Genomic DNA, 23,367 nt, shown 5'->3' on the forward strand with positions numbered 1-23,367 from the left:
TGCACTCAAATTGTGCAAGCCAGGCCAGTGGGCTGAAAATCCTTCACTGTGCTGCCAAGTGCTTTGGCCTGAGCTGGGGTAGTAACATGGTCCTCTTTAGCACTTGTCAAAAACAATTTATCTGGCAGCAAGGAGCTCAAAGCAGCTCAGGAAGAGGAGTTAAGTTTCAGCAAGACTCTCTAAATTTGAGTGAGACCCAGGCTACAGAAGGAGTTTGTCAAGCAAATACATGTGGTAGCATCAGAGGAGCTCTTTCTTAGCCCTGCCATACTTGGGGGGGAAAGACAGAGAGAAAACATGGAATGTAGTGAAGGATGCAATTAGGGTTAAAATTCTGCTCTCAGAGCCTGTGACTGTACCTACAAAACTTTCAGAGCAGCCAGAACTCTTAAAACATCACATTGGCCTTTGTTTTGGCTGGCATGTTTGAGACAAAAGGTTTTGAGGCTCTTGCTATGAGGATAAAATGGGACTGAAGCAGTATCTACTGATTCAAGAACATTTTATATCACCAAAAGTCATTAATCACATGATGGAAGCTCCCACAAACCAGATGAGAGTGTGCCTCTGTCCTGCAGGCATCCTGCAGACCCCATGGGGAGGACTCTGACTGAGGCCCTGAATCACTACAGAGGCTGCAAAATAATGCAAAAATCCATGTAAGCACAAACTTGGACACAATGGGTGTGTTTTCAAAAGCCAGGCACAAGAGTGTGAGCTGAAGATGAAATAACAGCCTTTCAGCTCAGTATGTCTGCACATATGTTGACTTGCTGTGACTGTAGCAGTTTAATGTGGCACTGTTTGTACCAGTGTGCATTTATGTCTAGGAAATTTTTATTTTTTCACACCTCTCAGCGCCATTGCAGACCCCTCAGGAGAGCTCTGAGCATGTCAAACAACCACCTTTGGAGCAGCCAGAGCATGTGCTGAGGTCAGTGGTGTTTGATGGTCTGCAGGAAAATGATACTGCACCAAACAAGAACAAGGCAGTAGTGGTTCAAAAGATCCTCCTTTTGTTATCTGGTGCTCTGAAGCATGTGATAAACACCTCCAATTGAACTTTGATCCGGACTAGCAGGAGAAAGGAACTTCTCTCTGGTCAGATGTCTGAAAAGTAATGTTTCATTAACATATTAGTTCTGTCCTAGCTCATTAAAAGCACATATTCATCTTCATTTTATTAAACCCCTCCGTGGCATTACATCTGGGTTATGAATCAGTCATCTGATCTGCCCATTTCCTTGCTTTTAATATTTCAAAACCACCATTAAAAAGTAATATAACCAGAAATTTCAATCTCAGATAATTATTAGTATCTATTAATTGCTTTTCAGCTGGCATATTGTGCGCCAGGTGAAACATTAATAAAAGAGACATTTCTTGAATTGTCCTAAAAAAGTACACTTACTAGGGAAAATCTTGATATTTTCAGCAGGACTCAAATATCAGGTTTGTTGGCTGTTTCAAGTACTAGTTATAATACAGAGTTAAATTTTATGTATGTTTTTAATTTAAAAAGATAATTCTGTGGAAAGCATGGATTATTGTGAAAAGGTTCTTAGTAAAAAAGCACATATTCTATTAAGGGAAATAGATTCATTGCAATGTTTTTAATATATCCCTTTATCCTTGCAACAACTACTACATGCTGTTGGAACTGATGAATTTTTTTTTTAATAGTTGTATTGTTCATATTTGAAATTGAAATCTAGTCAGACTGAAAACATTACTGGAAGAAGAAGTTCAGCATGAGAAAGAAACTGAGTTTTCTTTGTATTTTAAAGTGCATTCAGACAGCATAAACCATAAGGAGTGAACAGAAGTTTGACTTTTCAAAGTATGGAAATTAATCAGGAGGAGGAAAACTGAAATTGTGACCAATCTGCAATTGCTGAAAATGCTTTTTATTCTGATGTGTGTGTATCAGATGCCCTGATTCTCCTCTCCTTGACACAGTTGTAAATTGGAAGTGGGTTTTGTGGGAGTTCTCCTGTTACAGCCTGAGAACGAGACTCAGAGACCCGAACAGATTGCAACAAATAGATCCTCTCTCATGTACATTGGTAGGAATTTTCTAAATGTGCTTTGTTTTTAAGAAATCTGTATTACCAGAAGCCTAGATTTGTGTTATCTACTCAGGTCCTATCACACCCTGAGGACCTGCTCAGGCTTGGGCACCTCTCTGAGGGTCAGCCAGTGACAATTGCCCAAACTGGGAGAGAGCCAGTGAAATAAATCAGTGCAAGAAGACAGTGCTGCAAACAGCACAATGAAAGTTGGATCAGGGTTTATCAATTCCACAGAGAGAGGGTTTGGCCTCAAGGAAATACTTTGAGATAGATCCTGTCTGAAGGCAGTGGTCCCATCTTCATCTTCTACTGAGAATTTGGCCATTCTACATGTTGATTTTGGGGACAGAACTCTGATGGCAATGCTCTAGTCTTTAAATCATGGTAGTGACGAGTAGGAGCAGATTAAAGGCATCAGGATTTGGCCCTTTGTAGATTAATAAAGGCATGCTGAATGGGAATTTTGTCTTTGTGATTTTCTTGGAAGGGGACGAATAAAGTGCTTTGATCTAGAAAGGGGAGTGTGAAAGGTCACTGGCTAAGCATGTGTGCTGAAGTGCCCTGAGCCATCCAACATGATTAGCATAAATTAGAATCTGACTGCCCAGCTTTATTCATCTTTATTGATGTCTATATAGTTGCAAAGGCAGAAGGACTCTGACAATCCCAGCCAGCACAGAGAACCAACTGGGGCATATGAAAATCCATAATATGTTTAGTATTTCCAAGTGGACGCAAATATATGACTGTTATTAATGCACAAGCCCCATAATTTTAAAACCTGGGTTTTGTTTGGACCTGGATCCAGACCTTTGGAAGCTTGTCTGAAGTTCCAAAACTACTTGTGCTTGCAAAATTGCAGCCAAGATTTGTGAGTTTATCATGAGATTTTTTTTTTCCATTGTTTCTAGCCCTGGCAGAGCCAGTGACAGTTGTTATCAATGCCCAGCTGCAGAACTACCAATATAATACCCAGTGCACATTCCCTCAGGCAAACTGACACACTGACTACAGTCCTGAGAAAACAAAAGCTCTACAAAACTGGACAAAATAGGCTTATGCCATGTTCAAAATTTCTGCTCCAAAGTCACTTTGGGAAGCAAAGACCTATAAGCCCTCCCCCTAATCCCCCAAATAAAAAAAGACATTAGATGTATAGATTTGTGACGGCAGAAAGAGGTAAATTCAGTTTTGTACTTGCTCAGGGCATCCATCTCAGTCCATCAACCAGTTTTACAAAATTCTCCATCACCCCTCCTACCTCTTTTTTAACACCAAGCTACCAGGACTTCGTGGTTCCATTCCCAGAAACACAAGCCATGGGGTTGAGAGATCTCCAACGTGTTACTCAAGCTGACAACTGTCATTTCACCCCCCTTGGAAAATGAAGTTTTCCTCCTTCAAAAATATTAGCAATATAAGAGAGAATGAGCATAAGCATAAGCAATAATATAGAATATTTTATTTCTGACTACTTGATTATCCCTCTTGGACAAACAGTAGGTGATATTCCGGGCTCATTTGCAGAAAAATTCAGTATTTGAAAGCAAAATGTAAACAGAACAACATCCAAATTACATATCTCTGTTAAGGAAGTTCCTATGGTCAAGGCTCAGATATATAAAAAACATGTCCCAAATGACAATTCCTAAGCCAAAAATCTCAAGGTCAAGCCCATCATTCTGATCATTTACCCTGACCTCTTAAGAAACAAACCTTAACAAGCAATTCCTGCCTGAAGTCTATAATGCTTGGCATATACCCTCTGCAAAAAGCTATGATTCTGAGTTGAAGATCCCAAATGATGGCAGAGTCCAACATTTATGTTGGCCTTTTCTTCTAATAGCTAATAATTGTCATTGCTCAAACCAAGAATGTAGTTTCTGTAGTAGAAACAATTAGGGAGCAAATGTTGTCACCACTGTAAAGAGCTCAACACAAGAACACAGTTAACTTGTAGCTGCCAGATCTTCAATCATGCTGATTTTCCTTTTCCCACTGGAGAAATTTTTCCTAAATGGACAGTGAAATAATGTAGTTACCGTAGGTGCCAAATAGAACCTAAACCAAGTATTCAAATGGGCTTTTGTTTTTAAAAGTAAAGAAAAAAAATATATTTACAACACATGCCTTTTGTTTTTCTTTAAACTGGAAACACAGTATGTAATTTTCAGGAACCACAGTGCCTCTCTTTTTTCCGACCACAAATTAACCATAGTTCAGTGCAGTGAAATGCAGTAAGACTGATGGAATGCTCTGCCTAAGGGATGACTTACCCCTAAAAAAATTATGCTTTGCTTCCTATTTGTTGTGTTCAATAATATTGCCTCTCTAAATACTTTTGGTTCAGTACTGACACCAAATGAAGAGGAAAGCCTCCAGAATGTACAGACGTGCAGGATTATGTTTCGTTTGTCTTTGTTCGTTGTCCTAATTCAAACCAGTCACCCAACCGCTGACTTATGACTCGAGGAGACACATTGTGGGGTTTTTTTTCAAATGTATTTCACAAAACCACCCAAACTCAAAGAGCCAATTTCTGTCCTCAGCTACACCCCTGCAAGAGCAGCAGAGTTTATAAGTTTGCACATGTGCAATGGTGTGGCTTGCAAAAAATCCTGCATGTTGCCTTTTTAGTTTGTTATGTTTGAAAATACAAATTATTTACTCCAGGCATGCCCGACCAATTCTTTCAAAAGCCAATAAACGAAATATAGATACTTTGTATATCTACCAGTAGATGAGTGGATTTTTTGGTCCTGATTAGAAATTTACTCTTTGAGCATTTGTTTGCTCCCCTGATTGCTTCAGTGTCAAAATTTTCTCATTAAACATGGAGAAGGGCAATAAAATTCAGCTTTTCTCCTACACCCTCCACCCTAAATTGCATATATGCACTGAGAAATAGATCAAAATTCTTTCCAGATGTTAATTAAAAATCTCAAGATCCATTAGAATTAGCCCTCGGTACATATTTATACCCATAGCAGATGAATGTGTGAGAATGCACTTATTAACAAACTACTGCAAAAAATCCCTTTTCTCCATCAGGAGATCTGCCCCAATTCCCTTGGCAGAATTAGTGGCTGAGTGCATCAACTGCCTGCCATGTTTCTGAAGGTTGGTGTGAACCTGCAATTCTGCTGCGTGTAAATAGCTCCCCAAAGATTAATGGGAGTATTCAAGCAGGCAAATGTCGTGCACACTGGGTGGCAGGATCAGGCCAGCAGTTAGCACATCCCTCACAGTTGCAGTGACTTTTCTTCATATTTAGCAACTGTGATTGCTACAGAATTTCCATTAAATTTTCTCACTTATATCTCAAAAGAACAGAGAATTTATATAACAGTATCCATAATTAGGAAGGACTTAAGAAAATTGTGTCCTACAGTGTGCAACGTCCCATCACTGGCAAAAAGAATGGTGCCTATTATAATTTTATCACTGCCTGGTTTTAGCCACTTTATTTAAAATTTGATTGAAACTCTAATGAGGATTTGCTATGTAAATCCTTACCTGCTCAAGTCTCCGTAAATTAGAGCAGTGAGATTTTTTTCCCTTAAACTTTAAAGAATGAAAGTTTTCAGGGAAATATTTTAGCAATAGATCTGAAGAAGGAATTGAAATTAAGAACTCTTGTGAGGAATTTATCTAATGTTAATCATCTGAAAGCAGGAATCTAGTCTAAACTTGCTGTCTCAGATGCCTCAGTGTCCAGAGGATGAACAATTCCATCTCATAACAACTGTCAAAGTTAAGTAAAATAATTACTCCCAGAAATTGGGTCTTTTTTTTTTCCTGCAGAGAGCTCCAAAATTAACAGATAGGACCAGGCATCTAGGTTTTAGATGGCCAGTATCCAGCTGGGTTAGCTTCTGCTCAGTGTCCATTCAGCCTTTCCTGGAGTTCTGATCACAGAGGCAGCTCTATCAGCAAGCAGTGCAATTTCCATCAGTGACATGGCCTGGCATGCTGGGATGAGCTGTGCTGATACAGATCTTGCTGTATATATGTATACCCACACAGTCAAGATCCCAAGTGGTGTCTCAGCCTGTTTCCTTGGTTAGCCTGAGTAAAATGTATGGTTTTGTGATGAAATCCAGACTAACCTCTGTTCAATATTCAACTTTCATTGTAATCTTGAAGATTCAGGCTGATCTTGCTCCCAGACAGTGCATTTTGATAATGCCCCAGCTGCATGGCTGGCCCACTTCCAGTAAAAAACAGCAGCTCTGGTTGAGCTGTGTCTGCAGTGCTGGATTCATCCTGATCATAGGTCAGAGGAGACTCCTGCTCTTCATTCTCTCTTCTGTGTGAATAGCTCCTGAAACCCCTCTAACAGGTAACATAGTATCAGGAAGCCTTCCATAAAACTTCAGGAGAATCTCAGTTTTGACCTAAACTCTGAAACTCACACGGGTCTCAACCCTGATGCCAGCCCTCAGCTCCCAGGCAGCAGTCATACACAGCTGGGACACAACATGGTCCTCAGAAAAATTCACTGAGTTACTGCTGCAGCATTTTCTGTAGGTGTTGGGTCACTGCCCTCAAAAAATATGGAATCCCTACTCTATCTGACAATATTTACTGGTGTACCTTGGCTGAGATATCCATGCAGAAGGGAGTTTTACTATGCTTCCCACCAGCCTGGCTCCATTCCCCAGAAGCCTGTGTTTCTTAAATGCAAGAAGTTGGCATTGCTTCCATTTTCCTATTCCTTCATATCTGAGTTTTTCTCTGTATCCACTAGGACTAGAAACATTTATTTTCATTTGTTTATGCTTATGCCAAGCTCAATTTTAAGGCAGAAGTGACCACTTGCACTGGGAAACACAAATGTAAGCCCTTCCCTGTACAAGGGGTTTCACAGATGTCCTGACCCAAGGACTGCACTACTCTGGGACACACCAGATTGATCTGATAGAGTGTCATGGAATGGTCAAGAGATGCCTAGAAAAGAACCAAAAAAATATGTGAAAATAAGGTGATATTTTACTCCAAACACTTTCCAAGCAAGAGCGGTTTCTAGTTCCTGAACCCAGAGCAAGTCCTCTGGTATTTCATAGTATTCTTTGCCATGGTGCTGTCCAGTAAAATATTTACTAGTGTCTTGGAAAAAAAAAAAAAAAATCAATCCCCAGTGTCCTCTGATACTGCAGAACTTAAAAATCCACAAATGATGGACCACCTCAGCCTGTTTCAAACATGTCCCAGGTGGTTTCATGTGGTCCCCTTGTGGAAGGGGATGGATGACAAACAATAGTTTCCTCATCTTTTTGATCACAATTTTGTCTTTACATCCACTGAATATTTTGTCATTTTTTTTCTTATTCTGATTACCCTTTTGTATTTAGTGTATAGACACTAATCTAAACTTCTGACAATATCTATTGCCCTCTCTGTATCTTCTTTTCAGCTCTGCTGTGGTTTTTTTTCTGAGGCAGGGAAACTCACACTATGCAAAGGGGCTGGCACACTATGGATTGATCAAGGAAAAATAATATTTTATTTTCTGTGCTCTATTCCTTCCATAACAATGAAGCATTGAACTGATATTTCTCATTGAGCTATCTCTTATAACCCCAGCTATCAAATCTGTGTCATGACTCTTCTTTGACCTCACTGAATATATGATGCTGAGCCTGTGTATAACAGCCCAGATTACACAGGGTTATTTAAGAATGGGCAATGTGAAATTGCCTTTAATTACCCTCCATGAGTACTGCGGACAGCTGCAGCCTTTTGCTCTGAAGTGCAATCAAAGTAAACCTGCTCTGAAAGAAATATTCCCCCTGGCCAGACATAGAGGAGAGACTGAAAAGTTACTGAAGGCTCTTCTGCTGCCTTGTGCCTCCATGACTTTCACCTACAGTTGTGCTGCTGTGGATCCAGTGGTTGCTGAGCCCTGGGAAGCAGCCTCAGTCCTGACTGCATCCATGCACAGCTCTGGTCCCCACAGGCCAGAGACAAGAGGGAATAGCTCAGGACAGCCAACTGTCTGGGATGGAAGCTCTCAAAGCCTATGGGCTACATGAACACATCAACTGTGGAGGAAAGACAAGAAGAGGTCTGGGTGCAAGGTCCGACCCCTCACAGCTCAGATTTGTTAGAGCACTGTACTGCAGAGAGCTGCCTGCCATCTCTCCTGGTGGGGTTCATGCCCCTCTTCTGCAGCCAGGTCCTACATGACCCATAACTCACTTTATTCCCCTCTCTGTGCTGCAGTCTCACTCTTGAAGTGCTTCCATGAACGAACTCACTGCTGTAACAGGATCCCCACCAGGCTCCTGCATCACACTTCTGCTCTGCTGAGGAAGGGAGGTGGGAGCTGGGAGAACAGCAGAGCAGTGCTCCTCTGTTTTTCCTGGATGTCTTTCATTCACCCTCAGCTGACTTTCCTCCCCATTCAGAATAACTAACATTCTTTGGGGCACATTTCTCCTCACAAATCTCAAGGAGGCGGAAGCGCTGCAGAGCTGCTGCTGCAGTAAAGAGCACGTTATTCCAAGGCTAAGATCTTATTACAATTCCCTTACTACAGCAAGACATTTTTTCCACTCCTTTTCAAAACCTCAAATGTTGTTATGGCGTCAATGGTAAAGAAGTTTTGGCTTGTTTGGATTTAGTCTCCTGGCCTTGGATGGAGAGGAAACATTATTTCTCTAAATACGTGAACCCTTGTGCACACACAAACTTGCATGCTCCTAGACCCCAATCTTGCAGCAGGATCTGCTCAAGCACAGCCTTCTGCCTGTCTGGAGTTGTATTGAATGCAAATCAAGCACATCTGACAGATTGGATGCTTTTAATGCAGTGCTTTGGTAATGTTTCTACTGATGTGATCCAGGAAAACAGCAGCATGGATCAAACCCAGCCAGGCAACTGTCCCAGTGCTGTGGCAAAGAAGATAAAGTTAGGAGAGACCCAAATGATGCTGCAGGGACCCTGTACAAATCCAGGTCACTACTTCCAGCCTGGTGGAGGAAAATGTGGTTTGTGCTCCCCACTGCAAGGTGGGAGGTGAGAAGTGGTGAGAGGTGGAAACCCAGAGCTCTTGCTGCTGCAGCTCTAAGAAATCAGATTCCACCATGGCACAGGGGCACAGAAAAGCACCTGTTGGCATGCTTCCTCAGCCCCCTGGGCTTCTACTCTCTGCATATGTAAGATGGGAGGGAGCTGAAGGGCACAGAAATGGGTTTGGGGAGAGATTGTGGTACTGCTGTTGTCTCGTTGGGCTCAGTTTTGTGCCCTGCCTGCAGGCTGCACAGCCTGGCCACCTTCCATGGCGACTGAATGGGTTTGTCCCTTCTCACAAGACCAGTACAAAAGCCCAGCCCTCCTTGATGACTTCCTCAGCACTGAAGGCACTTGGTGCTGTCTCTGACACCAAAGCACCTGGTCACCTTCTGGCCTTCAACACATTTTTCCCTGCAGCAGCCCAGGGATAGGATGGTCTATCACACTTGAAAACAAGACATGGAGCATAGCCACACTACAAATGTTTAGGTGCCTGAAGATGCAGATATGCATCTGGTGGAATTGTGAAGCATGTGGAGACATTTCCCTACCATTGAGCTTGATCCAGGTCCCACAGTGGTTCTGGGCTATATGCAAGGGGAATTGGGCAGAGTTTATAACAGACTCTGTTGATGAGTCTGTCAAACCTCCCCTATATACTCCAAGAACAGCTTGTTTCCCACCTGTGAAAATTGTTATTCTCACACTGTTGTTTCACAAGTTCTGTTTCCAGCAATGCCTGATCACAGATAAGAGAAAAGCAATCTCAATATGTACATCTTGGGCTTTGTTTATCCAGGACTAGCTAGGCATCGTGGTGTCAAGAACATTTCACTTCTTTCTCCACAGCTTCATTTTCTTCCACTCAGACTTTAGTTCACAACAGCACTGCACACCACTGGAATGGGGATAGGATAATCCCCTGAGAATCAGTTTCAATCTTGCCACATGGACAGGTACTGACTGATAGGATTCAAAAACAAATCTGCATTTCTTGCAGTTTGCACTCTACTAGTGCAAAGTATTCCTGCAGGCTCTTAGCATTGCCTAACACCTCTCACAGAAACAGTAAATGAGCCCAGCACTTCCTTCTCAGCTTCAGAGCATCTGGGATGCATCGCCAGAGCAGAGGGGGTGAATGAGATGCCTGGGAGTTGTCCTCTTCATCACTGCCATAGCAATGATAATGCCACCAGGGGATTCAGTGGTGTGGCATCCAATCAGTGACTGGGCAGGAGACCTTTGCTACCAACAATTCTGGAGCCCTAAGGGATGGGTGCTTGCAGAAGAAGCACCTGCATTTCTGAATCTCAGTCAGAATTACCTCTTTGCAAACTAAATAAAGGATAACTACCCGACTCTGATTCTCCCACTCTGAATAACAAAGGTTTGGCAGATTGGCTGGAGCCTACAGAGAGGGATGACTGTTTGGATCAGATCTGGATTTCGTCTCACACAGGTTAAACAGATTCTAGAGATGAAAGAAAGGTAAACAGAAATCTTGTATTTTGAGATAATTTTCACTGTTCCTGTGCTGAGCTTCACAGTTGGATATAACACTCCAAAGTAATAACTGGTGGACTGATCTTTGCAAGGATGGGAACTCTCTGGTGAATTAGAAGTCATTTACATGACTTGAGAAAATCTGGGTATTATTTTCTGCCAGTGCCAACCTGAGCTGTAATAACTCAGACACTCAAACACAGAATGGCAAGCCAGAGTTAAAATAAGCTTGTGAGGCAGGCATAAATTGTCATCCAGCATGGTCAAGGAACTTCTGTGTCCTCCTCCCCACCACAAAAATGAACCTGATTAAAGGCAGCAAAACCAGTGCAAAGCAAGAGAGTTAAGTTGCAGTTATCTTGGAAGAAAGGCTGGACAGGAATTGTTTAACCCAGCCCCTTGACCTGATTTCTAACAACAGGAGGCAAAAAACAGTGAAAGCTGATATAGCTTTCCTCATAAAAAACAGGGGCTCATTTTTGCTTCTCTGATTTAAGTGTTGCAAACAGGAGGAGGTGGGAAGAGAGCAGCTTTTGTTCAGCTGCAGGTTGCATAAATCAGCCACAGTGAGCCTCTCTGTGCATCCCTGGGACCAAAGAATGGTGGTGAGATGGGAGTGGAGGTCCCACCTCATACCCTTACCCCTTACCCTAGAATCCTCCCAGCATCCCCACAGCCTCTCTGCATTTACTGTATGGTCTCTGGGCACTTTTGATGCCTAGTCCCTTTGGTCAAGGATCATGTTCGTAGGTCATATGTCCTGTGACTGCTCCAGGACTTCCTTCCAGTGGTGATGTCCCCTGGGAGAGACCCAAGTCACCAAAACTTCCCCCAAGTACTCACCTCTGCGACAAATCTTGCATTTAGCCTGGAACTAAACCTTGAACCCCTGTAATCTGGGAAGCTACAGTGGTCCTCAGAGATCAGGACATCCCTTCTCAAAACCAAACCCTCTGACTGGGCAGAGCAGGCTAAAAGCAAGCCTGAGAAAGAGAGGAAAGAAATGAAGATCTGTAGAGTAAAAGTACATTTGAGGGTCTCTGAGTGGTATTCCCTTTTGTCTTCCTTTTATTTGTTGCCAAAATTCTCTTAGTTAAATCTCTTATGCCAGGCTCATGCCTTGGCATTGTTCTGCCATACCTGGCCATCTGCATTGTCTGACCTCCTGCCATGCAGACCATCCCTCTCTGAGCAAAGAAAACTATCTCTGCTGTCTTGCCAGACATGTTTTAACAAATCCGGCATACTGGGAGAGAATATCTCCTTACACCATGCACAATACCTGAGAAGTCTGCGAGCCTCAAGGGGCATCACACAGGGAAAGGAGAGAGAGGCTTGTTTCCCCAGCTCCACCTCAGAACTAATCCCCAGAGGAAAAAATCCCTCTGTAGTCCTCATGAGGACTGTTGTTGGCAAACTTTGCACAAACAAGACTGCAGCAGACACTGCCACAAGGGTCCTCAGTGCTTCCCTCAGCCTGTGTCTCGATGAGATATTTGAATGTGAATGGCAGGGCTTGTTGGCCGAGAAATGGGCATTAAATTAATCACCTCTGAACCGCAGCTCCAGCCACTTCCAGGCTCTCTGCAGAACTGCTCGAGAGTAAGGAGGGGAAAGTGGACTCAGAGGCCAGCCCTTGGCACGGCCAAGGTGATTGTGGCAGGGGGAAATGGCTGCAGCAATCAGCCAAGGGGAATTAGGTTCAAAGGCTCTCCAAGGCCCTTAGGAATCCTCTCCTTCCTATTATTGCTTGTGACAGAGTTGATAAAGCACCCCAGAAAAACCAACAGGCAGCCATCAGCAGACGTCAATCTTTCTAATCTTGGTTTTGGCCTTGCGTGATGGAGACCAGGTTGGCCATGGAATACAAATGAAGAACACGTGAGTTTTGGGAAGAACTAAATCCAGGCAGCAAGCCGTGTCGGAGGAATAATAACTCAGCCAAACCGACGTGTATCAGACCCAGCTTCCACAGCACAGTCTCAAACTGGATTTCTAGTAAACATAAATCAGTGCAGCTCCACTTAAACATGGGATTCTACATACCAGAAAAAGCTAGCCAAGATTTCAGACAGTTCAGTCCTTCTGCCACCTGCAATATCCCATGGATTTCAAATGCTGCTGGGCAAAGCAGGTGTCCACCTGACAGTCAGATACCCAAAACCCCTTGTTTGTAAGGCCCTCTGGGTCATGGATACCTGTTAACTTCCAGGTTTCTTTCTCCTGAGGAGAGTTTTCATCATATGGCCCACTTTAGGGAGGACCACTGGTCCTTATCTCTGCCTCTCTGCTGTGGTCATACTATGGTTTGCCAGTGGCTTCCATTTGGTTTTCCTGACAGAGACCACAGCCCCTGCCTCTTGGTTTTTAGAAAGTCCCATGCATCAACAAAAAACATGCAGGTGAATTAAGAGCTTGAAGTGTTTCAACAGTTCATTACTAACCTTCCTCTAAAAATAGGTATCTTGTGTAAGGTAAGGAAGGCCAACTCCTACCAGAGCAGGTTTTTATTACAGGCAGACTTAAAGCATAAGTCTTTAATAAGGCTGCATACAGCTAGGACTAATACAGTCATGTCTCAGTGGAACTGCTTCCCAGATGCTGACAAATCAGACAACTTCTTCTTTGGCTCAGAGATCCTATCGAAGTAGTAAAAGTGCTTCCACATGTTCATTATGTGGTGCAGTGTTGCTGTGTGGTTATTAATGTGTTTGCTGTGCAGAGCAGAGACCCTGGCCTGCCTAAAACACGGGTCTCCCCTCACTGCTTGGTGTCTGTCTCCAGCAGCATGGCCTCTGATGTGCAGAGAGAAAAGACACAATTTTATACCCCATGAAATGAGTCAGGTTCTTAAATCACTTCCAATCATTTTGTAATCCTTAGATTTAGGACATGCAATATTCTAAGTTAAGCAGAAAGGGTCTGCAAAGGTTAAAGACAATAAATCAGAAGACAGGAAAAAAAGACAAAAAATGTAAAGGAAAGGCTATATAGGATGTGAAATAACCATTTGATGGTGCTGAACAGAGTGGGTTTGGTGACAGCTTGATGGAAAGAAGTATTAAATAAGAATGTGCATCTAAACTCATTCCTCTGTGGTTGGGTTTTTTTTTCCTTCAGATTTTGGAATTTGCAGCAGAAATGTGGCAGTACCTCACCAGCAAAGGTACCTTGTAAAATGGTGATAACTAAGTGCCAGCTTATAGCTGGCTGGGCTTTGTTCAGGGCTTGTGATAAAAAACTGATAGGAAAGCTGACCTTAATTATTCTTATTTCTGATTGCAACTTCCTTCATCAGCCTGGACAAGCCCAGTAACCTCTGCACCTCAGTTTCCTCCTAAGCCATGCACCTGCCGGTACTGCTGCCCTAAAGTGAAACATGAGCCTGAGAGGTGGCAAAAGCATGGTCTGAGCCCAGGAAGGCTTGTCCATGTGAAATGTTTGGGGTACCTGCAGTGCTGGTGTGACCTCTGTCTTGCAGCTGTGGCCATGGCTGAGAAGATTGGCACCCCTGCCTGGGGGCTGGATCTGCTCCTGATTTTTCACATAGCCTCTGCTCAAGCAGTGATGGCTAAGGGAGGGAAAAACGCAGATACAGAGGACCCATGTAAAAAATAAACAAATCTGCACCCCTGTGACAGAAAGCAGGATTTGCATGGAGCTGTATTTACCAGAGAGGCTCACCCGGTTCCCATAATGTTTATTTGCAAAGTAAAGGTGAAGGCACTGAAATAACAGCCTGATGTAGAGTGCATCAAAATCAGTGGAAAAACTGCCACAGTGCTCTGCAGTACTTGACTTAAGTCATAAAAATGTCATGCTTACAGTGCCCTTTTACTTCTCTATTTTACAGCATTTCCCAGACAGGAATGGTGTCCATCCTTCACACACCACTGGATGAGAGAGGGAAAGTTGTACATGGCTAAACAAAGGAATTTGTTGGGAGGGCAGAGGAGTGTTGCAGGCTGACCCAATTTGTAACTTCAGGTCAACACAGTGTTAAGAGTCAATGAATAGCTTGGCTGGGAAAAAGAAAATTGAACAATAGTTCTTCAGATATATTAAAATCTCTCATTTGAAAAAGGTCTTTAGATTAATACCTGTGTTTGCCTTGCTTTAAATGTTAAATATAATATCAGGAAATTAACATTTAGTTTGGAGTCAGATTTTGAATCAATTTGACTCTCTTTTGGATGAACTTCATCCAGTTTTTTTGTCAAGTGTTTCATTTCACTGTGGAAACTACAAAGCCAGTTCTGTTTCAGGACTACTCAAACTTATATTTTCTGTTCGAGCTTTTAGTTCTGTGGCAACACTAGAAAAGCAGCTATTCAGAACATCTTAATTATAGATGAAACCACAGTCACCTCAGTGCCAGTAATGAGGAGATAACTTCTTGGACCATACTGACTGGCAGTTCAGTAGGAAGCCAGTGCTGTGCACTTCAAATTTATTTAACATTCTCTTGTAAATCCATTTCTCCTACTCTTCTACTGTTTTCCCAAACATAAATACAGTGGAATAGAAGCATCACAACAGTACTGAGCAGGACAGTGGAAGTTTTGGAAATACAATACTCACAGCCCCTTCCAGGCAGAAAGCAAAAGCCAGAGAAACACTGGCTGAGCAGACCTGTATGTACATTCTTAGAAACTCTCAATATCTGACTACAGCCCCTCATTTCCCAGACATCAACTGCTCCTTTCAGGGTTTATATTAACATGCTGATACACACACAAATCCTAGAAATGAAAAAGATGCAATTGCTTTGCTAAACTTATAATCCTGTACTCATCCTCAGCCTCCCAGCGTGTCTGAATGTTTTGTGCACACAGTAATCAGCAGTACCAGCACATCAGGCACCTTCATTCAGAGCTGCCTCCTGTGTCTGTGATGCTCTCTGTGAAGGTAGGACCCTGCCAAACCCACCAGTAATAGAGCCCATAAAGGATCAGTCACTTGTCAGCTGGCAAAGGCAGAATGGGTTTTCAGTTCTATTTTTCCATACAAAAATAGCCATGTTTTTAAAAAATTAAAGATAAGCACGCTGACATGAGGAATGTGAGAACAGACTCTTTGGTAATCTCCATTACATGTATGGATGCTCAAGACACATGCTGGGACAGGATGTCATCAGTGGCTTGATTTTTTTAGTAGCTTCATTTGTAATCAGAAAAGGTATTATAGAATGAGATATTTATTCAACTGTGAAACTGCTGCCATATAAAAACACAGACAGATCTATGTAGTGTTAAATGTGGTTTTTTGTGTTGGTTTGCGGATATGTTGAACATGACTCTTGCCATTCCTAACTGCTAGAGCATAAAGGTCTGGATGCACAATGTGTTTTGGAAGAGATATGATACTTTAGGCTCAGGAAGGTCTAATTACCAAGCTGAGAAGGACATTTTATCTACAGCAGGTCAGTCCATAATTGCTTTCTTTAGGAGCAGTCAGTGCTGGTTGCACTGGACCCACTGGCCAGATGCCCTGACCACTGGGTCTGATTCAGTCTGGCAGTGATCACACTGCGCATGCTCATCTCTTCTGGAGCAGAGTAGCCCTTCTAATAAATTTTTTTCTAAACATTTTGTTGTGGGAATTTCTTTGAGGGCATTATTAGTCTTTGGAGTTTGCAGGAAAAAAAACCACTCTCCCTTCTGGCTGATTTTTCAAAGTTTATTAAGAACATAATTAGAATCCTTCTATACTAAAAAATATTTCACCAGAGATTGATAAGGGTGCACAGACTAAGGATAAATGCAAATTTAATCACTGCTTTTATTATTCTGTTTTCCTGAGTAGGGTAATTTCCCATCATCCTGAGTGGCTTGAACAGCCACAAGCTCGAAATAGTGATGATGGAATTTCCTGGGAACAAATTAATGTGGAGGCACTGGGATATTACAATAAGAGTGTGGTAAAGGAATGTGCCTTTTACCACACGCCTCCTTTGTATTGATGTATATTTTGGCTAACACCAAGTGTGGCTTGCAAAGTGTGCACCATGTTGTGGCCTGTGTTTTTCTGGCCTTTCCCAGACCCAAGTGGGGAGCCCTATTTCATGTTAGTCACTCCTGATCGTGGTCCTGCAGCTCTTTCCCATGCAGGCAGAGCTCCCACTGATTTCCAGACGGGCATGTACAAGTGAGGGCTGCTGGATCTGTCCCTAACATAGTAAAAATAGACAGTTACTTGGTTGTTTTCGTTAAAAGGAGAGGAAGGAGAGCATTATATAACAGGAGGGTTTTTGGGGGGAGTGCTGGTTTATTTAAAACCTCCAGTGATAGCTGCTTTCCCGACTGGAATTGGCTCTGCAGCAGGGCAGGAAAGCTGGGATCTTGCCATTGCTGGAGAGCAATGCTCTTTCCTTTATTAGCCGACAATAAGCCACATTCAAGACATGCTAAAGAGCTGGAGGACAAGCAGGCAAAGCAGAGAAATTCAAAGTGAGGGCTGGTGCTTGGGAGCCTGGTGTTTGCATTTGCCTGGGAGGTAGAGGCAGACACCACTGAAGATGCAGCAGCTCTTTGCCAGTGCTCTCAGTGCTAGTGGGAATCTGGAGGCACCACTGGGTTGGTTTAATTGACATCTGTGCAAATTGCTTGCCTGTAGGAGGCAGAAATCCTGCAGGACTGGGGCAACTAGATGAGTGCAGCAGGCAGGGCACCCCTGAGAGGAGATGGCATTTTTTAGGACAGTGAGGGAAATTTAAGGACCTTGCAGCAAGTGAGGAGAAGGGGTACACAGGGGACGAAGGTTCTGCTACTGGGAGTTTTGCCCCTAGAAAAATAAGAAAGAGGGATCTCAGTGCTTGCAAACCCTGTCCTGGCTCTGGGAACCATCAGATGTCCCTTCATGGACCACAGCCAGAACTCACCTGCCCAAAGGATGTGGCCACAGTGCTGCTGATAATACATGAGCAGCCAAAGGCTGCTTCTCTGCTAAGAGAAAATGCCTGAAGAGAGTGGGAGCTGAACTTATCCACAGCATCCCTAGATCATCTTCTGGCTGACTCCTGTCCTGATCCATGTGTATTGGAAAGGCACAGCTCTCCAAATACTTGGAGGAGGTTCCTCACCTGTGGCCTCCCAGCAAAGCTCCATGTGCTGTGGGACACAGGAGCAGGTCTGAGGCATGGCCATGGAAGGGTGCTGGCACACCCTGAGCTGGCTGCAGGCTTCCCAAAGGATGCCAGCCCTCTGATGACACCACGCTGGGTGTCCTCAAAAATCCTCAGAGTGAATTATTTTGCACTGTGCATGCATTGATTCCAAGCCTAGTTTTCCTATTGTTTTCAGCAGAATTTGCTTTTGGCCACAAGGCTCTGAATTAACATAATGTTGAGTCTGGCAAGTCAAGAGAACTAGGACACCTGACTAGGAAAAGGCATTTAAAAAAAATTATTCCCTGCCTGCATGGATGTAGATGGGTGTAGAAGGACTGCTGTGGGATTTTGGTAAATCCTGATGTGCTTTGTAGAGCACCTGGTTGTGGGCGCCAAAAGTAGACCCAATTCTGAGTGAAATACAGAATATTCTCACTGGGAAAAATAGGTTGTGTTCATTCCAAGTTTAGCACAATATTGGGGTTCACTACATGCAAAGGCAAGGAGAAGTATCAGAGTCCTGGTGAAGGCCATCTGGAAAGCCTCATTTCAGAATGATCACTAAATAAAAAACACAGAAAAAAAAAGTAAGAAAAAATTTATTTCAGCAGTGAGACATCCATTTTCAACATTGAGCCAAGGGGCATTTCTCACATGTAGTTTCAAATGAAAAAAAAAAGAGAATTGTTGGCACAGCCTTTTCTCCAGTGGTTCCAGAGGAGTAATTAAACAGGAGCCACTCGGAGCTGGCTTGGGGGAAAGCATACGCTGTGATCTTGGAGTAGGAAGGACTGTGTGCTTGCCTGCTTGCCTCTGTGTGGGAGTGCACATTGGGTTTTTAATTTTTTAATCATATTTGTGTGTTATTTTCCTGTGTGTCCATGGCACCTTATTTCAATGAACAGTTTGAAAGGCATATGCTGTTGAGCAAAGGGGAGAGAAATTCTCCTGATCTTTTTTTCTCTTGTCTCAGTGAACATGCCATTTCTTGATGCTTTTCCTAGGACTTCTGTGACCTGTGCTTTACACCACCTGGCTGGTTGAATTCATGAATCCTCTATTAATATGACAGGCTCTGCAAAGGTGACTAAAATGTTAAGGAGACAGATGTCATCAATATCTCTCAAGGGTAAATACTTGAATTTTGCTCCCTTTTTGTGTGGCTGGTCTCTGTTCTGATCTTGGCACTGTGGCTGAGCCACTGAGACTAATTCATTTTTGTTTCTTCCTCAGATGCTCTGGATGAATTCTAATAATAATTTTAACATTTCCCCGTGCTTTCCTCAAGTGTTAAAGCCTTTCTTTTCTGCCACTCATGGTGGAGAAACCCCACCTTACACAAATCAGCAATGTAGCTGCAAGCATCCTTATAACTCATAAGAAGACACAGGCTGCTTTCTATTACTGTTAGGGCACAACTTGTCCTTCAAGCAAGAAAAAAATTCTTTGCTAAGGGTATTGTTAGCTCCATCCTGACTCAGCTCAGCATCTTGCTCTCATAGAGATCTCACCTGGAAAAATATCTCAAGGTCTGATGTGGCTGTCCTAGTGGTGACTGAAGCGGAGGCTGGACTAAGCAGAAGCAGATCTGAGGTAGATATAGCAGAGATATAGCACAGGGAAGGGAGAAAGGGTCCCAGTGGCACAAATAGATTGTTTAAACCTCTAATGGTCATCACCAGGGGGGCTAAGGAGAGGATGATGATCTCTGGGGTGGTCTCAGCACTAAGTGGGCGATACCACGAGCAAACTCAACATTTTGCCTGTGCTTAGAAAGCAGCAAAAGCAAGTAAAAGAGCAAACCTCTTCATTTTCTTTGCAAGTTGCATACTGCTTTGGACCACATTAAACTGCCTGGATTGAGCCCATGTAAGAGACCAGATGCCAGGTCCAGATCCAGCCACACTGTTGGCTCCAGGACACAATTCATATATGAGCCAAAGATGCACATCGTGGGCCTGTTCTGGCCTGAGCATGCTGCACTTCTCCTCCCAGACAAAGCCCATATCTATGCTGTCCACATCATATTTATCCTTAGGAGACCAAACCAGGAAGATTGTTTCATCTTTGGAAAAAAACTCTTTTGCAAATGGGCATTGTGCTGGTCTCATCTCTCCTTTCACACTCCTTCCCAAGGCAGTTACTTGTCTGCTGTAATTTACTCTTTAATGCAGCACTTTCCTATTCTGTGAGACAACAATCATGAAGCATTTAAATTCCAATTGAGTAGGGCTGGAGTGCAGAGGGGCTGCGGCTTGTGCATTGGGGACAATGGGAACCTGAGACAGGGGACACCAGTTCAAGGCCCCCCAGGAAGGAAGGCTACAAGCTTCTCCCTCACATTCCCATCTCCCTAGAGATGTAAATCAAGAAAAAGAAGGGAGGGGAAGAGGAGGAGGGGGGTGTTTATAGAAAGAAAAGGGAAAATGGATTGAGTTGTGCTGAATTCTAAGACAAGGATCAGCTACACAAGAGAACTATTGAATAGCTGTGAAATCTGGAATTGAGCCATCAAAAAAGCTGCTGAGCTGCATGTGAATCAGGTTGATTGTTTTTGAGAAGCACCTGATTTTTTTATTTTTTTTTTGGCCCCTCTCTCTCTCCCAGGCTCCGTGCTTAGCCTTGGAATTTGAACATGACTGCTGATGTGCTAAACTGCTTTTCCTTGAGATAGAGACATTTTAGGGACCAGGAAAGGAGGGAGGGCGGGGGAGCGCCTCTCTGGATGTGAGGGCTGTGGTACTGGGATTGTGAGCTGACAGGTTCCCCATTGCTCCGGGGAATGGCATCGAGGAGTTCCCACTGCTGGCAGAGACCAAGCAGGAAAAGCAAAGAGCTGGAACTCCCTGAGACAAGGAGTTCCAAGGGCTGCTGGCTGCCCTGTAGCTGGGCCACAAGTACATTTTGCCAGCTCTTCACCAGGTTTGTGCTTTCGGGAATTCACATTTCCTATCTTGTCTCCCAGGACAGAGACAGCACCTATTTCCTGCTGAGTGGTCCCTTCTGGACCTTGGGAAAATGTATTGCAAAGCCCCAATTTAATACTACACAAATCAGCACACTGTCTGATTTTCTCATGTGCAGTGGTAGAGTTATAATTCCCTCTGCAGCATTCACTAGTGAGGAAAGCAAAGCACAGAGATGCTGTTTTTCTAAAGAGAACTATGATTCCAGAGTGGCCTAAAAAGGCACACTGAAAGAAAGAAAAGAAACTTTAGCAAGGCTGCTTTGAAAAATCTAGCAGTTTGCCTAGGGTTATGGATAAGCTGAGATTGCAAGAGTGAAACCTTGCCTTTCCTCATTTGGTATGTCTGAGAACTGTCTCTGTTCTAATTTATTATTATTGTATTGCATTATTGTGTAATTATATTGCATTAAAAATCATGTGAATAGCACCATGGTGCTCTGCAACACAGAACCACTGCTCCAAGGAGCCTGGTTAAACTGCTCCCAGATTTGACTCAAGAGACCTACACTCTATTACTTTATGCAGAAAACATCTGCATTGTTTTATTGTTGTTTGTTTACTGAGCACTGAGTGTAAGTACAGCACTGGGAGAACTTGCACAGTCTGGACATTTCTATCACAATTGAGCTCTTCTGCAATGGGAGGAGCTCATGTGGCATCTTCCTTCTTCCCTCTGTCGTGGTACCCTAGCTCAGCCAACCCCACAGCCTCTCTGTCCTTCCAGAAGAAGCTGACAAGACTCAGTTTCCTTCCAAGCCTTGGAGGGGTGTTTACACCCTGCAGACCATCTTTGCCTGTAGATCACCCTTGTCCTGCCCGGGCTGGTCACACCAATGGCTGAGAACTCCTTGGAGTAACTCAGAGCAGTCCTGGGGTCTGTCTCAGTGCCACCTTCCCCCCACAAAAGCATGTGTCTCTGGAGCCTGTGCAGCCCCCACAGGGGAGGGCAGGGCAGCACCAGGATGAGCTTCGACAGCAGCTGGCTGCCACAGCAGCCCAAAACAGCCAGGATGCTGCTGAGCTGGTGTCTGCAGTGACATGGGACATTCCCAAATGGGCCTGGCTCAGGTCTGGAGACAGGGAAAGGCTGTGGAAAGAGGGAGCCTTGCACACCCAGGCACCAGGTGGGAAAAGGCTCAATCCTTTTCCAAAGAAGTTTCCTTTCTTTCCTTTCAATGGAGAAGACCTTCTCATGGGATGAAATATGCTCCTCGTAGCGGGGAGGGAAGGAACGCCCCCAGCATCCCTTCTCAGCCCCCAATCCGCTCTTGTGCTCCTGATCCCCGGGCAGGCCCAGCACAGGTTACGTACAAGGTGCTGCCCTGAGGAAAGGCTCCCACAGGCAGCAGCGCTCCATGCCATGGGTGAGGGGCTCTGAGGGCTCTGAGGGGCTCTGAGGGCTCTGAGAGCTCTGAGGGCTCTGAGGGCTGTGAGGGCTCTGAGAGCTCTGAGGGCTGTGAGGGCTGTGAGGGCTCTGAGGGCTCTGAGGGCTCTGAGAGTTCTGAGGGCTCTGAGGGCTCTGAGGGCTGTGAGGGCTCTGAGGGCTCTGAGGGGCTCTGAGGGCTCTGAGGGCTCTGAGGGGCTCTGAGGGGCTCTGAGGGGCTCTGAGGGCTCTGAGGGGCTCTGAGGGGCTCTGAGGGGCTCTGAGGGCTGTGAGGGCTCTGAGGGCTCTGAGGGCTCTGAGGGCTGTGAGGGGCTCTGAGGGGCTCTGAGGGCTCTGAGGGCTCTGAGGGGCTCTGAGGGGCTCTGAGGGCTCTGAGGGCTCTGAGGGCTCTGAGGGCTCTGAGGGCTCTGAGGGGCTCTGAGGGCTCTGAGGGCTCTGAGGGCTCTGAGGGACTCTGAGGGCTGTGAGGGCTCTGAGAGCTCTGAGGGCTGTGAGGGCTGTGAGGGCTCTGAGAGCTCTGAGGGCTCTGAGGGCTCTGAGGGGCTCTGAGGGCTCTGAGGGCTGTGAGGGCTCTGAGGGACTCTGAGGGCTCTGAGGGGCTCTGAGGGCTCTGAGGGCTCTGAGGGCTCTGAGGGCTCTGAGGGCTCTGAGGGCTGTGAGGGCTCTGAGGGGCTCTGAGGGCTCTGAGGGCTCTGAGGGCTCTGAGGGCTCTGAGGGCTCCCGGCAGCACTGACAGCTCCGGCGGGAGGTCAGGGGCAGCGGCAGGGCAGCCTTTGTGCACAGAGCAGGCCCCGGCCATTCACAGCGGGCCCGGCTACGGCCCCTTGAAGTTGATGAAAAGACTCTCCGGGATGTCAGGGGCTTGGGACTGAGCCCTTGGTGTGCGAAATTAGATCCACATCCTCTTTAACTCAGCAGCACCTCAACATCCAGGAGCACCCGGAGATGCCCAAGCTGAGTGCTCTCAGTCAGATAGGTGCAGGAAGCTTCTTCCCATGCCAGTTGCTAAAGCACCTCGGGTTTTTTTCTTCTTTTTCTTTTCTTTTTTTTTAAGGGGAAAAATAATTAACCTTCACCTCAGGTCCCAACTCACATAACCACAGATGAGATTTTACTAATAATTTGCTTGCTTAAGTGACTCATAATAAACACTGTTGGTTTACTTTTGCTTTGGGAGCAGCTGATCTTTGGAACAAACCGCCCACAGGCATAAAATGGTGTCACCCATTTGCTGATTTAACCCCCTGAGTGCTCACACATCTGCAGACTCTGCTAAACTGCTGCTTGCAGGAAAGCCTGGAGTCTGGCAAATTTT

The sequence above is a fragment of the Lonchura striata genome, chromosome 4, assembly GCF_050655825.1.
Source record: "Lonchura striata isolate lonStrDom1 chromosome 4, ASM5065582v1, whole genome shotgun sequence".
In the NCBI taxonomy this organism is placed as follows: Eukaryota; Metazoa; Chordata; class Aves; order Passeriformes; family Estrildidae; genus Lonchura; species Lonchura striata.